A 6,058-nucleotide genomic window follows, 5' to 3' on the forward strand; every position below is an offset into this window, starting at 1 on the left:
ACAGAGACAGTGTTATTATCTTCTGACCACCAGACACCTGGGAGATGCTTTAATGATGACCTTACTGACCCACTGACATACCAAGTGTGACTCATGACAAACCATGTAGAGCTCATATTTGTTTGGTGTATGTATGTGTGCATGTGTGTCAGCCCTGCTATTATTTGCAGTGTCTGGATTTGAAGAGTCATTGCCATATAGCTCATTTAGCTGAATTTCAGTGGAGTTCTGATATCTGGAAGAGTCTGAGAGTCTACAGATCAGTTAAGATTGTAGGACCATGATTCTAATTGACCATTGTAAATATAGACATAGAACACTGCAGTGCCACAGAGGGCCTGAAGATCACCAGCATCCAGTACTAACCATCTGTGTTGTCTCTAGCACAGAGGGATTTCTCTAGATTCTCCTTTGATAAAACTATCTACTGTGGATGTAGATGGTGGGATAGCCGTCTATTATCTATATACGTCTTTTACCTTTTTTTTTATTTGTTGACAATTTGTAGACACAGTTGTTTGCAGATTGATGAAGCTCATCTTCGCTTCTGAGAGACTGATGATGAATTAAGTAAGTTAAAGATTGCTCCAGTTGCAGCTCATTTTATTAGCACTAATTACTTTTCAAGCCTTTTGTTGCCCTGTTGCAACTTTTCTGAGGTGTTTTTCTGCTGCTGCAAACAAGTTGTACATGTTTACAACTTATGTTATATTGTAAATAAAATATGAGAGATTTTATATTTTTTTTATTTATATACACAGCATGACAGCCCCCCTAAAAATAAAAGTAAACAATAGTTTTTTTTTTTGCTATTGTCCTTTTCGATAAACAGAAGTTTGTTTCTTTTAGATTTCTTGTAGATAAAAAAACTAAAATCATAGTTGTACCCAGCTGGAAAAACATCACAAGAATAATACTGTATCATGTTGAAGGAAGAATGCAAATGCAATTTGTATAAAACAAATGACTAACCAGGTCTTAACAAACAAAGAAGTGAAATGAACAAACAAAAAATCAAACAATCTAAAGAAAACAACCCAGAACTCCGTAGGCCAAAACACAGTAGGTCAGAGGCTAAACAAACACAGATAAACATCCAGACAGGGTAGAACAGGACAGGGTCAAACCAAAAAACACGACACGAACAAAAGGGGCACATGAGGTATTTATACACAGGCACAGAAAAGGGGCACCTGTGGAAATAACAAGGGGGCGGGGTTACAAATGAGACAGGAGGGATTACAGATGACAGGGCGGGGCTAAGGCAAAGATAAGACCAAAAATAAAACAGAGCTGTGTGAAGCACATGGGGAGGTAAACAAAACAAGAGAACAGAGGACAGGAGCAGGAAGAACCAAAAAAGAAAAACATAAGACAGACATAAGTTAAGGTGTGACAAATACAACCTAATGCTGATTAGTTTCCTTTAAAGTTTGTGTCAGTAAAGACCAGGTCCTGGTTCCTTTCCTGCTTTCCTGCTTTCTTCTTCTTGATGTAAATACGTTTTCCTTCCTTTTCCTTTATAGAGCTGTGTATACTGTGTGGAACGTACAATACACATAATGATTATAATGTATTATTACCTTATATTATGATTTGATATATTGTGATATATTGCGGTACTATACGCAAGGTCATGTTTTTTGATCTGTCATGGTATAAAACACACCATCATATGCATAAAAATATGTTTTTATGAATCAGTACAGTATTACAAAACACAATATTGCAAAACGTCTATATCCTAAACGATTTATACACCCCTAGTTTGTTACCAAACCAAAAGTTGTTCTTGTAGGTGACAGGAGAAGGATGATGTAGAACCATCGTTTTGAGTGTCCTTAGTACAACCCTACTTCCAAAAATTTGGGATGCAGTGTTAAATGTAACGTTTTGCAAATCTCATTTTATTCCAAGTAAATAACTAGGTATTATTCTAGGTAACTAACTTTATTTCATTTTATTCACAATAGAACATAAAATACATATCAGACAGTGCCACCTGAGGGCCCGAAGATTCTCCAGATTTTCGGAATCTTTTAATAAAACTATCTACTGTACATGTAGATTGGTTTGATAGCTGAAGTATTTCCAATTGTATGTTGGGAAACATTTTTCTGAATTTGTTCTATGAATTTTGCATTTGTTTGCAAATTCTGTCAAGGTATGAAAACACACCGTATGCATAAAAATTGATTTTCAGAATCAATGCAGTATTACAAAACACAATCGTTCAATAATTCTTTATATTCAAGGTTTCATACACCTTTAGTTTGCTGCCAAACCAAAAGTTGTGCTTGTAGGTGACAGGTGAAGGGTGTGGTAAAACCCTTCGTGCCACTGTGATTGTGGCATGGAATATTTGTTTATAGTGTTCAGGGCAATAAAACGATGCAGTAAAGTAGAAAATGTTAACGATTTTTTGGCATTCATGAAAATCATTAAACACCAACAGAACCTAGACTCTACACTACACACAAATGGTTGGTTTATGACCAATAATATGCGTTTATAACGTCACAAGCATAATTTATTGTTATAAAATAGAATTTACAGGAGTGAATTTATAGGAATGAAAAGTGATAAAAAAAAAAAAACATTTTTTAAAAAAGAGTGTGGATCAGTCAATATGGCTGTGGACTACAGCTTGGAAAAATGATCTGAGGGAGAAGCAGCAGTTTGTTGGCTGTTTGTTGGTGTGTGTGAACGTGAATGGGAGGAATGAGAAAATGACAAATAGATGATTGTGGGTCAGTGTGAGTTGTGGATTAGAGTTTGGGGGCTTGCCCTGATAAAGTACGAACAGTTTGACAGCTGTCAGGCAAATAAAACTCTAGGCCTTGGATTTAGATGAAAATGAATAGGAGCAAATGGGGAAAAATGAGGGATGACAATAAAACTACAAATAAATGAGTGCAGGTCAAAATGAGAGCAAATTTGTTCTCAGTGTGTATTTGTCAGGTTGTGACGCAAGGGAGGCGTGCAAGCGGACGCAAATGCAAGTAATTTTTATTAATAGAAATAAACCAAAATAAACACAAAACAGGATAAATAAACAAACAAAATAACTAGGAGAAACACTGAATTCACAAAGACAAAAAAAACCCTAGAACTAACTGACAACATACAAGAACCAACAAACTAACACTGAAACACAGGAACTTAAATACACATGGAGGGAACAGAAAACAGGAAACACCTGGGACAGGTAATGAGGGGGAGGAGCTACAAATTAACCCAGGTGGGAGAACTAAAGACATGGGCAGAGACAAGGAGAACACAGAGAGGGCCATGTGCTAAAGATGGTATATAAACAAACAGAAGGGAAGGAAAAACACAGGGACAGACAGGAGAGACACATTAGGAAAACTTGACAGTATCATTGGTGCAAAAGTACAGTATACAACTGTACACTTTTGCACCCCATTCGTTTTTCCTAGGAAAAAAAATGAATGAATTTACGAAAACTGTGTCAAAATCTGTATACAAGAAAAATCACACAACTAGATTGAACAGTCTGGAGATGGAATGGTGCAGATATCTTAAAATTGGGACATTTTGTGTGGTGAAAATGTCAGGAAATAACTCAAAAAAATTAATGAAGAAGACATAAAAATCAGATTTTTATCAGTAATGCATCATAAGTGTGTTTTTCTCTAATGCACAATGATTGTACAGCATACAGCTAGTTGATAGACTGTAGGTATGGTACTCTACATTGTTGTTAAATGGTTGCTATGATGTTGAAATTGTTTGTTATAGTTTTTTTTATATATTAGGGGTTGCTATCATTTGCCAGGTGGTTGCTATCATATCCCATATGGTTAATATGGTGCTACTAAAGGGTTGCTGTGTGGTTCTTATGATGTAAGGTGATCTCTATGGGGCTGTTATTTGGTTTATATATATTATTAGGTAGTTGCTATGCAGCTGCCATGGTATTCCAGATGACTGCTATGGTATCTTAGGTTGGTTACTCAGATGTTGCCAAGTTATTGCTGTAGTTCTCCATATGGCTGATTGAATGTTCGAATGCAAGTGTATTTGTAGAATTGTTAGATTTGAATGGCGCAAAAAGTGTTTCACCCTATTCATTCCTACTGGGGGAAATCCATATAAGAATCTATTGCTACACAGAAAACGTGTATCCAATCTGAAAGCTGCAATAAAGACCAAACAATCTGGGGTTGGAATGTAGCAATAGATCTTTATAGAACTAAAAGTTTCTCTTCTAGATAAAAAGCTGAAGGGTGTGGTGAAATCAAAAGTTTGGAATCATGCCACTGTGATTGTGTGCTGGAATATTTTGATTATAGTGATAAAATGATGATGTAGTAGAGAATATATTTTATTTTGGCATTTATGAGAATCACGTGGCACTTACGTGAAGTGGACTCCTCTACATGTTGTATCTAAAAAGGCTGTATGCAAGTCTACATCAGACTACAATAAGACCAACAATGGTACAAAATTAATTTATAATTATAAATCATATTTTTTGGAAAGCTAAGTTCAGTTTTACCTGCCACAACCAGGCCTGATTACAGCCAAACCTTTAGTATTTAGAGATCACTTAAATAGAACCTGTCTGACAACATGAAGCAGCTAAAAGATCTCAAAAATCAACACATTATGCCACAATCTGAAGAAATTCGAGAACAGATTAGAAAACAAAAATCTAAAAATGTAAGTATGATTAAAAAAAAAGCAAAAAGAAAAGAAATCTGTAGGGGCACTGATGTTTTGCAATGTGCAACTATAATTAAGGTTCCTATGTAGTTCTAAATGGCTAAATTCACTAGTAAAAAAAGAAGATTAAAGTATACTAAACATTATTATGCTATAGTGCACTAAAGTGTACTTGTTTAAAGAGTGCTAAAATGGAACAACTTTTTATATTATATTTATTATACTTTAATTGTATAAAAATAGTACAAAAGACTTGTTGTGCTAAGTGTACTTAACTGTACTAAAATTGAACTATTTTAAATATACTTAAGTAACATTTAAACATACAATTGCATGTATGTAAACCCAAATTTTAAATATGCTTACAGTAAAATTATAATACATTTAATGAGTATTATAACTGTATCACTATATATCCCTATTATATATTAGAGCAGATTAGAAATGTACTAAAACTTGATGTTAGATATATTTACATAAGAGTACAAATATGTTTCTTGTTCCAGTCCTCTGTAAGTAACACACTTCTAGTATACTTTGTTTGGTATAAAATATATTTTAATATATTGTACTACAATTAAAGGTTGTAGTAATTTAATTTACTTTCTAAAAAGTTACATGATACATTGTACTTTAAGTGAACTACTGTAACAGTTGTTTTTAGCACAATTTGCTAAAAAGTATTTCGTAAGTATATTGAATTACAATAAACTAAAAGCGCACTTCATAGTAGTCTATATTTTTTAAAATACACTATATTGTACTTTTTAAAAAGTATGATCAAAGTTTACTTTCAAACATTTGATGAAAACATAATATTAATGTACTTTTTATATGTTTTAAGTAAGTACATACATCTGTTAGTATATTTACAGCATACTTAGACATTTCTCAATATGTTTTTAGTACAATTAAGTATTAATACATTTTTTCACCAGGGTAAGGAAAAGCTTTTGGGGAAAACCTATAGATCTTATTTTTACAAGCGATAGGTAAAGCAAAGTTTAAAATTGTACAATTTTTTGATGAACCAAGAGTGGCTTTACTTAAAAACACTTTTAAATACAATTTAAATAAAATAATGACTCCAACAAAAATCACATGTTTTTATTTGACTCTTTGGTTCAACCTTCAAAGCGGTGGTATAATGATAAAATGCTCTTACTTGACGATTAAAACTTAAATCAAACCTATAAAACACACTTTACTGTGACTTATAAGTTACTTAACTGTGTTATGAGCATGAGTCCAGGAAGCTGTGGACATATCTAATGTGCTGTTTTGTTACAGAGTAAATGCTGTGGCCTAGCTGTGTCCTCAGGGGGAGGGAGGAGGAGGGTGGGTATAAAACTCCATAGCTGGAGGCAGT

The sequence above is a fragment of the Astyanax mexicanus genome, chromosome 24 (assembly GCF_023375975.1).
Source record: "Astyanax mexicanus isolate ESR-SI-001 chromosome 24, AstMex3_surface, whole genome shotgun sequence".
NCBI lineage: Eukaryota > Metazoa > Chordata > Actinopteri > Characiformes > Acestrorhamphidae > Astyanax > Astyanax mexicanus.